Genomic DNA, 13,078 nt, shown 5'->3' with positions numbered 1-13,078 from the left:
CTGGCCAACATGGTGAAACCCCGTCTCTACTAATAATACAAAAATTAGCCAGGCATGGTGGCGCATGCCTGTAATCCCAGCAACTCAGGAGGCTGAGGCGGGAGAATCGCTTGAACCTGGGAGGTGGTGGATGCAGTGAGCTGGGATTGTGCCATTGCCCTCCACCCTGGGCGACAAGAGCAAAACTCCATCTCAAAAACAAACAAACAAAACCAACCAACCAACAAAACAAAACAAAAAAAAACAAGAGAGGTGAGATGGCCCCAGGAAACCAAAGGTCACGGTATCATGTAAATAACACAACCACCTGAAGATGGCTGCAGCCCAAGGGACTGTGTTTTCCGACACCATGGCTGGGAGAGGAACAGAGTGGGACAGGAGGGAGACACCACAGCACCCACTCCCCTCCGGGCACCCACTCACCTCCGGGCACCCACTCCTCTCTGGGCACCCACTCCCCTCCAGGCACCCACTCTCCTCTGGGCATCCACTCCCCTCCGGGAACCTACTCCCCTCCAGGACGCTCCAGTGTGTGGCTTCGGGATGTGTCCACTGCTGAGTGTACACAGGCCTCAGCTCTCAACTGGGCAAACATCGCCTGGGCAGTTGTCCCCTGTGCCAGTCCCAGGACCCAGGGCCCTGTGTGCTGCTCCTCACAGGTGACATTCTGCCCACCGCCTGTGACCAGCCAGACCAGCCAGCTGGAAGCTGGGAGAACAGGGCCCCGAGGCTGAGTCAGCCTGGGGTCCCAGCCAAGATGCAGATGTGGAGAGAGCCAGGCCCCCCGTAGCTGACCAGACACGTGAGAGGGGCAGCCAGGCCCAGCGGACCCTGAGCCCATCCCAGGCCACACTGCCCACGCACAGAGTGTGGAGCTACGTAAACAGGTGTTGCTTTAAGCCCCTAAGGTGTGGAGTAGCAGCACGGTTGGAGGCACCATGTGTGTGCTCACAGATACAGGCAGAATCAGGCAAGGGCTGCTGGGAAAGAATGGCAGGGCCACATCGGCCTCTGTGGGACAAGGACACTGGCTCCTGATGCCTGAAAGTGCCCTCACCAGCCTCACCGTGCACTCTGCCTCTGAGAGCAGAGTGTGTCTCGCAATTACATCACTTCCTGGCTACTCCGTTCTGCAGGCTGAAATGGCTTCCATTCACCCAAGCACAATTCCTGGAGAATCCTGAGAGACACAAGGCTCACGTTTTCTCTGTGTTTCTAATTACCAGGAATAATGAGGCGGGGAAACCTGAACGGTTGTGAATTATCCTACAAGAAGAGGTCCACAGGCAGAGGCCACCTCGGCGTGTTAGTCTGATGTGGCTGTTTCCCTCGAAAGGTTTTGTTCTTTTCACACTGCAGATGGGTGTGCAATGTGCCGCTTTTGCACTAGAGGCAAGAGAATCGGGTGGAATCTCACAGCACTTGTCCTGGACTCCTGGGCCGTCTGCACCACGTCCAAGTCAAGGGCCCTGGACGGAGGCACATGCCCACTTCCTGCGTCTTTGCAATAAAATGAGTGTGCGGTTCACACTCACTTCCTGCATCTCTGAGGTGAGGCTGTGGTTGTGAAGCCATGGGGATGAGGCCGTGGGGGTGAGGCTGTGGGGTGAGGCAGGCTGTGGGGTGAGGCTGTGGGGTGAGGCCGTGGGGGTGAGGCCGTGGGGTGAGGCCGTGGGGTGAGGCTGTGGGGGTGAGGCTGTGGGGTGAGGCCGTGGGGGTGAGGCTGTGGGGGTGAGGCCGTGGGGGTGAGGCCGTGGGGTGAGGCCGTGGGGTGAGGCCGGAGGGGTGAGGCCGTGGGGTGAGGCCGTGGGGGTGAGGCCGTGGGGTGAGGCCGTGGGGGTGAGGCCGTGGGGGTGGGGCCGTGGGGTGAGGCCGTGGGGATGGGGCCGTGGGGGTGAGGCCGTGGGGATGAGGCCGTGGGGTGAGGCCGTGGGGTGAGGCCGTGGGGGTGAGGCTGTGGGGTGAGGCCGTGGGGGTGAGGCCGTGGGGGTGAGGCCGTGGGGTGAGGCCGTGGGGTGAGGCTGTGGGGTGAGGCTGTGGGGTAGTGCATTTTCACTCTCATGTCCCTTGGGGTAGTCCCCATCTCCCGTGGGGAGTGAGGCTGGGCTGGAGGGTGGCCAGGAGTTCCCACGTCTTCTCTGCATGTGGATGCAGCAACCCTGAGGCACCAAAAGTAATTTCCACTCACAGCCTCATCGCCCTGGTGCTGGGAGGGACCCCCGGTACATGACTGGCTGGTAAAGTGGCCAGTTAGTAAATGTGTGACTTCGAGCACGTTCCTTAACGTCGCCAGATCCGTGTTTTTGTCTGTAAAATAATAGTAACTCTATTATTTTTGATAATACCATTAAATAATTGCTATTATTTATTTTTTAACTCTATTACTATTACTATAATTTGACAGATGAAAACTCTATCTGGGATAGGAACAGTAATTCTTTGCCTGGGTGTTGTGAGGCTTGAAGGGAGGGAAGCTCTGTGACCACAGAGATTTTACCGGTTCTGTTCGCTGCTCCCTCCCCGCGTCCCGAGGCAGGGCCTGCGCTTAGCAGGCGCTGGACAATTTGTTGAATGATAATATATTAATTTGCTAGATATATTTATTATAGCTACCATACCTAAAATTTATTAATGAATAGAAAATATCCCTTGCCTGAGGCAAGCACGTGGCCTGGCCACGGTCGCACGCTCAGCAAATGCCGAGTGCCTTCATTCATCCTATTACCGCTATTAGCCACTCTCCCCGGCGGGCTTATGGTGAGGATGTGTAAAGCATGCTCATGCTTTCATCCAACAGTGAGAAAATTCTGAGGTCAAGGAGGAAAAGTCACAAATACACACTATTATCGTCAGTCTCAATTCCATATTTCAAAATCCTGTTTCCAAGCACATTATTTACTCAGTCATGGAAGGGCGCTTTCCTCTTGGGCGGAACGCTGCCAATGAGTACCTGACCAGAACCAGCTGACAGATTAAGCATGGCAGTTACCTGATCCCCCAGGATGTGTTAGGTGTGTATTTAGTGGGTGTCAGGCATTTTACTGGCGCGGTTGTTGCTCTCAGGCAGGGGAAAAAAATGTTCGATAGATTCACTCAAGTCTTTCTGCAATCAGGTGAGTATCAAGAAGCTTTAAAAAGCCGAGCAGACAGTGGCCTCCTTACCAACCTTCCAACACCTGGAGCTGGCTGCTGCCGCGGGACGTTTGACTCGCCGCTGGGGCTTCTACCCCGTGCTGTCACCTCAGCTGCTGTCACCTCACCCAGCGCTCCTCATGGCTCCAGTCTCAGATCACATGCTAGTGCTCAGGGCGCCCGCCCGGCTCACTCTCCACCCAGAGCTGCGCTCTGCTCCTCCTGAGCTGCTGGGGGCTGCACTGCCCTTCTTAGCTCCACCACACGCATCTGAAGCTCTGATCATCTTTTGTTTACTGGTTGGTCTCTCTAGAGAAGAACTCCTCTGTTTTGGGAATCCCAGCAGCACCTGCATCCAGAGTGGGACCTGGCGCACAGTAGATCCCTGATGGCTGTTTAACTTATGAGTGGATCAAATAGGAAGTAAACAACCTGGGGAATCTTTCAATAAGATCTCCAGGACTTGAGCTTGGGATTAAATAAAAAGCATTCATCTCAAAGGGATGCTGATCTTCTCTCTTCCAAGGCACTTTTTTGCAGGCCACAGACACAGAAAAATGACCATATTTTCCCTGCACACTGGAGTGAGCTGTAGAAGCTTCCGGCTAACTAGTGGGGCCAGTGGCTGCTTGAGGCCCTGTCCAGCATGTTGGGGAAGGGAAGGACACGGCTTCAGCACACCTGTACCTGTCTCAGCCACTGTGGCCCCAGCTCAAAAGCTCTGTGCTTTTCCAGTTCCCTCATTTCCTGGCTTGTAAAACTCACATGCAGACAGGTGGCATCTCTTCGCCAGGCAGATGGTGATGAAGCTTGTGCACTAATCGCTGTGAATTTTGATTAAAGAATGAGATCTAGGAGGTTCAGGATGGACAAGAAATAGGTAGAAGCACCTGATGGGGAAGATGCTGGGCTCCGGAGCTCCAGTTTCCCACGTTGCTGGTGATTTGAGCCTTATTCCTGCAGCTGATGAACCCTGTCTTTGAACTATCCTCCTGGTTACCATACCCATCACTCCCAGGGCAAATGAGCTAACGACAGACGCCTTATGGAGACAGACGCCTTCTGGAGACACTCTGATCTAATGGGGAGGTGTGCAGTGGACCTGCAGGTTCTGTGGAAGGAGAAGGACACAGGAAGTCTTGTCATGGACGTGTCTGCCTTTGCCAGGGCAGGTCACAGGCATTACCGCACCGGGTACATCTCTGGGCAGGGAACAGTTATCAACCCACCACTGAAAACAGAATTTAAGCCACCTGGAGCTGTTATTGCAGGTCGTGTAGCCAGGACCACGATAGGTTCAGGCAGGGACGTCCAATGCTTATTTTTTAAATTCTCATAGCAGTAGGTGCATGGCAGTCGGCCACTGAGACGTGGCTGCCCACAGCCTTTGGTTCTCACGAGTTCACAGTAGCGAAGCTTGCTCTGCAAGGAAGCTCCTATGCGTATTTGTGAGGTCACATGGGAGGGCATCTGCGGTCAAGTCACGGTAATGAGTCACCTTGGGGATGGGAGACAAATCCACGTGTGGACGCCAGGTCCTCAGTTATCACAGAGCAGAGCCTTGCAGCCAGTGCTGAGGAAGAAAATTCAGTCTGGACCTTAGTTGTGAGCTCTTCAAGGACAAGGGCCTGTTTCCTCTTCTCACGTTTGCCTAGAACAACTCAGTCAAGATCATCCAGTAAAGGGTCCCCATTCCAGGATCTGCTCCCTGAATTCCAGCAGCAGAAAGCCAGCTGTCGTGGGTGGAACTGTGTCTCCCCAAAATACATGCTGAAGTCCCACTCCCGAGTAGCTCACTTGGAAACAGGGTCTTTGTGGATGCAGTTGGTCAGGCTGGGTCATACCACAGTAGTTGGGTTCTTAATCCAGTATGACTGTGTCCTTAGAAGAAGAGGAGAGAGGCACACAGAGCAGGAAGACAGTCATGGGACAGCAGACAAACATCGGGGTGATGTGTCCTCCATGAGCGGGGGAAGACCACGGGGTTCCAGCCGCACCAGCAGCCGGAGGGAGGCCTCCAGCAGCCTGGCTCAGAGCCTCAGAAGGACCCAGCTCTGTGGGACTTCCAGCCTCAGAATCACGGAGAGTTCGTTTCTGTTGTTTAAGCTGTTTCTGTTGTTTGTGTGTCATTTCTGTTGTTTAAGCTGCCCAGTGTGCAGTGCTTGTGACAGTTACCCATAGACACCGGCCAAAAAGTCCTCTCGGGAGTCAAAGTAAGGATGGGAAAGTGCACGTCACCAAGCCGCGATGGCCCCTCCCAGCCGCCCCTCATTCCTTTGCTTCCACAGAAGGTTCTGGTCACCAGGTTCTCTGGTCTCCGAGGGTGCAGCTCCTTTTAGAAATGGAGAATCTGAGGAGGTCAGCGAGAAGCTGCTCCCACAACAAGCCCACACACGGGTGACGACCGGGTGGAGATGAGGTTATGGGAAAAGCAGACTTGGGCAGTAGGGCCAAAACGGCTGTCCCTCGGACACAGACACGAGACACCAGTGGGCTTCTGTGCGGCACTTGTCCCCCTTTAATGGATTCATCGGTGGGACCAGGCATGCTGAATGGGCTGCTTTTCACTCTACTTTTAAAGGTTCCCCTTACGACTCCTGTCCTCCTAAACGTGTGTGTATAAGCAGCTGCTGTCACCGTCCCCATCTGTCCTCCTTACTGACCCATGGTGACCCTGACACATGCAAGTCTGATCCCGCTGACTGGGCCACGTAGATGCTTCTGGAGACATCCATCCACTCTGTCAAGCCCTTCACGTGGCCTCCATGCCCTGCCGTCTGTGGCCCTGCCCTGCCCAGTGGGCGCAGTGCTCACCCCTGCCATCCTTCTGGCCCCTGCTGCTCTGACCCCAGGGCTGGAACCAGGGCTCTCCCCCAGAGCCTTGTGCCTGCTCAGCCTTCAGCCTGATCGTACCCCACCTGCTGCACACCCACACGCATGCACATACCCGACTCACACACATGCACACACATGCACACACCCAACTCAAGCTATGCACGCACACACACATGCACACAAGTGTGTGCAAGCACACCACGGCACACAAAGACAAACACACGCACCTCACCTGCCAAACACACACGCACACAAACACACACCTGCCAAACAAACTCACATGCCAAACACACACACACACTCCAAACACACACCCACACACACATTCCAAACACACACCCACATACACATAACTGCAAAACACACACACATCTGCCAAACACACACACATACACACATGCCAAACCCACACCCACAGACACACCTGCCAAACACACACACATACACACAAACACACCAAACACACCCCCCCACACACACCTGTCAAACACACACACCTGCCAAAAACACACACAAAAACACAAGCACATGTCAAACACACAACCACATACACCTGCCAAACACACACATACACACCTGCCAAACACACACACACAAACATAAACATGGCACACCCCCACACACCTACCTGCCAAACACACACACCTGCAAAACACACACACACATACCAAACACACACCCCCCACACATCTGACAAACACACACAAACACACACTTGCCAAACACAAATACACATGCCAAACACACACACCTACCAAACGCACACACACATACAGTAACACCCACACCTGCCAAACACACACAAACACCTGCCAAACACATGCCAAACACACACACCTGCCAAATGCAAACACACACATCTGCCAAACACACACACACACATATGCCAAAAACACACAAACACCCACACCTGCCAAATACACACACACACACAATGGGCAAACACACACATGCACATGAACAAGAATGAGTCCACACATGTGCACATACTCCCCCCACAGATACACAAAGACATGCATGCACACTCACACACGTGGACACACACTTCGCAGGTCTCCACTGTTACCCTGTTGCCTCCTGTTGATTCTTTGTGATCCCAGGTCAAGGTGCACATCCTCTGGAAAGCCCGTCCTGACCCGAGTTCCTTTGTCCCGCAGCTCACAAGACTCTCTTCCTTTAATCCAGGGGCCTCATGTCAGCAGCTTCCAGCATACTCACTGTAGAATTATTCAGTGTTTCTCACTAACTCCATTGGGGTGGGGCTATGTATTGGTAACTAAACTATATTTCTGCTTTTCCATCCCTCCAAAGATAGCTATTTTCTCTCTCTTCTTTCTGCTTAGGAGAAATCATAAACGAGCTTGTGAACTGCCTTCCTGACTTTCCCCTCATACCAGCAACACACACGTGTGTGCAACACACACCAGTACACGCACACACACACTGTCTTAGAGTAGCACCCCCAATAGGACATGAAGATTGGACAGTGTCTGTATTTGCCCTTAAGTGAAACCTCAGTGCTTGGGCATTCAATATTATCTGAGAGTTTGAATGAGACTAAAATTTGAGAACATTTCGTCACAAATATTCATAGTTCTGGAGATAAATCTGTACGAAAAGATGATCCTATTCCAATCAAGATTCACTGGGAAAGAACATCGCAACATCATTACTTGTGCAGCCAACAAGTTAACAGGATCAGTCAGTATCTTAAAGAAAAGTTTAGCAAATTTGTTTTGGGAGAGAAAGCCTGTTTGCTTTTCTCATTGCCTCTTCTGGGAAGAATTATCTAATCCCATTTGAGAGTCACAAGGTCAAGATAATTATTATTTTCTGAGAAATCAATAAACTTTGCAATGCACTTATAGTCTTTGCAAGCAATTTAATCACAGGTCATATGCAATGATTCATCTGATTGTTGTGTCCTGCAAACTAGGTGACCTTCCAGGGCCACAAAACCATTAGGATATGCAGATCTGATTATCTTAGTATCAGCATTAACTCCTGAGCCCTACGTATTCCCATTTTATCACAGTTTCCCTGGAATAGCCACATACTTTGTATAAATACATATTCAAGTAAGAAGAGCATGATGTCATTTATTTTTCAAGTGTATACAGTGAGCTCACATAGTAGGGTAGGCATACAAGTAACTTTGTTAATAAGCTTGTCATAGCTATACTATAACTGAATTGTTAATTTCCAAGTTGTTAGAATAAAGATACAGTTAGCAATAAAATCTGTCTAAATATAATTTACTGTTTCTTTAATGATTCTGATGTCTCTTCAGAACTTGCCATGCCTCGGAGTTATCAATATGTTTGTCAATATCATCGTACTCTATAAAGGAATGAATGTTCCCTGGTGGATTGAGGTTTCAGCTGATGGATTATTAAATAAACCTTTTTTATTATTATTATTGAGATAGAATCTCACTTTGTTGCCCAGGCTGCAGGGCAGTGGCACGATCTCGGCTCACTACAGCCTCCACCTCCCAGGCAAAACTAATCCTCCCACCTCAGCCTCCCAAGTAGCTAGGACTACAGGTGGGTGCACCACACCTGGCTAATATTTTGTATTTTTAGTAGAGATGGGGTTTCGCCATATTGCCCAGGCTGGTCTTGAACTCCTGGGTTTAAACAATCCTTACCCACCCAAAGCGCTGGGATTACAGGTGTGAGTCACCGCACCCAGCCAAACCTTGTTTTTAATGTAGCTCAAGAGGTGTCATAAAATTAGCCACTAGAAATGGTTTTCTGGGAAGCTGGGTTGTATGTTTTTACTTATTTTCAAGGCCTAAAAATTAAATTTAGAAATAGAGAAGAAGGGCCTGGTGCGGTGGCTCACGCCTGTAATCCCAGCACTGAAATAGAGAAGAAGGGCCTGGCGCGGTGGCTCACGCCTGTAATCCCAGCACTGAAATAGAGAAGAAGGGCCTGGTGCGGTGGCTCACGCCTGTAATCCCAGCACTGAAATAGAGAAGAAAGGCCTGGTGCGGTGGCTCACGCCTGTAATGTCAGCACTGAAATAGGGAAGAAGGGCCTGGTGCGGTGGCTCATGCCTGTAATCCCAGCACTGAAATAGAGAAGAAGGGCCTGGCGCGGTGGCTCACGCCTGTAATCCCAGCACTGAAATAGAGAAGAAGGGCCTGGTGCGGTGGCTCACGCCTGTAATCCCAGCACTGAAATAGAGAAGAAGGGCCTGGCGCGGTGGCTCACGCCTGTAATCCCAGCACTGAAATAGAGAAGAAGGGCCTGGCGCGGTGGCTCACGCCTGTAATCCCAGCACTGAAATAGAGAAGAAGGGCCTGGCGCGGTGGCTCACGCCTGTAATCCCAGCACTGAAATAGAGAAGAAGGGCCTGGCGCGGTGGCTCACGCCTGTAATCCCAGCACTGAAATAGAGAAGAAGGGCCTGGCGCGGTGGCTCACGCCTGTAATCCCAGCACTGAAATAGAGAAGAAGGGCCTGGCGCGGTGGCTCACGCCTGTAATCCCAGCACTGAAATAGAGAAGAAGGGCCTGGCGCGGTGGCTCACGCCTGTAATCCCAGCACTGAAATAGAGAAGAAGGGCCTGGCGCGGTGGCTCACACCTGTAATCTCAGCACTGAAATAGAAAAGAAGGGCCTGGTGCGGTGGCTCACGCCTGTAATCTCAGCACTTTGGGAGGCCAAGGTGGGAGGATCATGAGGTCAGGAGATCAAGACCATCCTGGCTAACACGGTGAAACCATGTCTCTATTAAAAATACAAAAAAATTAGCTGGGTGTGGTGGCACACACCTCTAGTCCCAGCTACTCAGGAAGCTGAGGCAGGAGAATCGCTTGAACCCAGGAGGCGGAGGTTGCAGTGAGCCAAGATTGCGCCACTGCACTCCAGCCTGGCAACAGAGCGAGACTCCGTCTCAAAAAAAGAAAAAAATGAGGCCAGGCGCGGTGGCTCACGCCTGTAATCCCAGCAGTTTGGGAGGCCGAGGCGGGCAGATTATGAGGTCAGGAGATTGAGACCATCCTGGCTAACACAGTGAAACCCTGTCTCTACTAAAAATACAAAAAAATTAGCCAGGTGTGGTGGCGGGTGCCTGTAGTCCCAGCTACCCGGGAGGCTGAGGCAGGAGAATGGCGTGAACCCAGGAGGCGAAGCTTGCAGTGAGCCGAGATTGCGCCACTGCACTCCAGCCTGGGCAACAGAGCAAGATTCCGTCTCAAAAAAAAAAAAAAAAGAAAGAAAGAAAGAAAAAGAAAAAAAAGAAGTAGAGATGAGGATGAAATATAAGGAACACGGTCCTTAGAGGCTGGGAAAGACAGTCCTAGGGTGGAAAGTATCAGAAGATTCCAGAAAGAGGACATGAAATCCATTAGAAATAAAGCTACCCTAGGGAAAGCTTAAGTTGAAGCAGTCCAAAACAACAATCTGTTCTTAATTGTCCATCTCTAACTGTGATGTTGCCCTGAATTTTTATAAGAAAAGTTATTCAGTGACTCTCAGCAGCTTCATCGACAGCGACTCTAACGAGATTCACAAGGTTGTCACAGACATTGCACCCCAGTGCTACCACATAAAAGATCATTTTTAACTGTTAAATTGGTCGCTGCATAAAACAGCATCTTGCCCCCAGTCATTGTTGCCCGGTGTTTCTAGGAAGCCCGTTTTCCCCAGGGGCCCGATTGGTCATAGGAAGCAAGCCGGACGCTCAACACAGCCTCCCTGTTTTCCGCCTTCCCCTGTGTGAAGTGTGCCACGTTTCCCGCTAACGGCGCCAGGGTGTAGGGTTTAGGAATCGATTACAGTTTTAATGGGGTGAAATGCATAAGTGTGCGCTGCCATCAGCCTCTGGAGGACTCGGCTATCCTCATTCCCTCCCGGAGAAGGCCCCTGCATGTAGAATTAGCCAGGAGGTCAGCGAGACACCGGGACTGTCCTCCCTGAGCCTCTGGGGCTGCGTCTGGGCCTCGGGTGGCTGATCCAGCGGTGCCTGAAAGGGCAAGACAATTAAACCTCCCCAAGTTTGTGGAGCATTTGAAGATGAACAGCACATATAAATGCTAAGCATTATCATCTACAAGCAGTCAGGGTAGAAATGAATCCTAAGGAAGGGGCACCTGTGAGTATAAAGCGCCGGGACAGAGCGGAATGAGAAAAGCATCTCAGATTGAAGTTTAAACAGTTTTTTTTTTTTTTTTTATTAAAAAAAGGTGAGAAAGTCATGCTTGGAAACGAAAAGAAGGCCTCATGAAGTAAAGTTACACAATTTAATGCAACTTTATAAAGCCAGAGGTCACCCAGGGAGACAATGAGGATTCTGAAACATGGCAACGATAATTAATTTCTTTTAAAAAATCAATTAATATTTTGTCTGATCCTTCACAAAGCAGGCTGGAGCAGACGAGGGCAATGCGTGCATTTCCCGGAGGAAGAGCAAGGGTGGGGAAGGGAGCCAGGAATGTGTCAATACGGGCGACTGGGAAATCAGCAGATTCGGCAGCCGACGAAACCGTGGACGGAGGCAATACCCTTCCCAGACCATGCGGGAAACACCAGGGAAGCTGAAATGTGCAGCTTTCAGGAGTCATCAGCAAATGCCTTCCATATGTAGGGCTTACAGAAAAGATAAGGATCATGGGCTCATTTATTTCAACTGGATGAGGTGTATTTCCTGGTGGATAGAAATGAATGTCCATATTCTATTGCATAAAGATAGTGTACCCAGAGAAAGAGACACACACACACACACACACACACACGTGAGCACATCACCCACAGGCATGGAAAACACACATGGAGTGACATGTGGGGCCAAGCTCCTGCAGCCTCTGCTCGGAGAAATCTCTCGCTGTAGTTAACAGCATCTCAGGGAAACAGTCCAGCCCAGGCTAATAAAAACAAGGGGCAATTGAGATCAGCTCAGAGAATGAAAAGCTTTGCAGTGCTTTATGACACAGACTATGGCTTAATAAATGGGGGTTTCTCCCTTTGGTTTGTTTTGAAGACATGAAAGATAAAAATAGAAGTAACTACCCTTGGGATCCCCATTCCACAGCTTTATAAAATGTTCAACTGGAAATAGGGCCAGGTGCCCAGATGTGGACAGGGGAGAGGGGAGGCGATGCGGACCTGGAGAGAGAAACGGAGCCTGGAAACGGATGCTGAGTGCTGCTGGAGGCTGCAAGGGGGTAAGGATAGGAAAGGACCTGTTTAGTCCTAAGAGAAAAGACACCCAGGACAGCGAAGACCTCCGATAATGACAGTCGCTCGTCGGGGATGGCCAACAAAGACAGAGGTGAGACAGTGTCACTCGGAGGGATGAGCTGCAAGTCGGGTAAGTGCTGAATGCAATTAAGCAGAGAGAAAGGGAAGATAATGAGATTAGGGATAAGAAATGGGAAAGGACATGTGGCCAAAATAATGACAGGCGAGTGGTCCCCTTGAATGAGACTCAGAGGTGGGAGATAATGATCAAGCCTCACACCAGAACCATTATCCGTGTTTAAAGAAACAGTCCAGTTGCACGGGGATCAGTAACTGAAAATGCGCCTGAGATCATTCCGGCGCTCTCTCACGAGGAGGTGGTGGCCTGGAGGAGATCCCATCCAAAATTGTGTGCTTAGCTCTGATGGGTCTGTTCCCAAAGGCCTGCCAAGGATATGAAGGGAGGAGAGACAGAGGTGTGCAGGTGGAGAGGCCTCGCCAAGAGCTTAATTATTGCAGAAGGTCAGGGTCAGGCCGGGAGCCTGCGCTCAGAGGAAGAGGGAAGACAGAGACAGCCTCATCAGGAGAGTGATGAATCTCAGATTCGTATTTCATTTTCACACGAGGAAGAGGGAAGACCGAGAGCCTCATCAGCAGAGTGATGGATCTCAGATTTGTATTTCATTTGTACACAAATCGTGCCCATTTCAAGATATTGATACTGAACAGAGCTTGGCTTTGCTGAGGGTGTCGGAGAGACCGGAATGCCAATTTTGTCCAATTTGTCTTTGGACACATGGCTCGTGTGCTTTGTCCTGTTTCTGTCTGCAGGGGCCAGCATCCCAGCGGACTTTCTCCCACAGAGGGAGGGGCTCCAGGCTCCCCCAGCGGGGGCTGGTGTGAGGTCCTGGGCCGCCACTGCCCA

The sequence above is a fragment of the Pongo abelii genome, chromosome 14 (assembly GCF_028885655.2).
Source record: "Pongo abelii isolate AG06213 chromosome 14, NHGRI_mPonAbe1-v2.0_pri, whole genome shotgun sequence".
Classification (NCBI taxonomy): Eukaryota; Metazoa; Chordata; class Mammalia; order Primates; family Hominidae; genus Pongo; species Pongo abelii.
The sequence above is the reverse complement of the archived record's forward strand: the minus strand, read 5'-3'. Positions refer to the sequence as shown.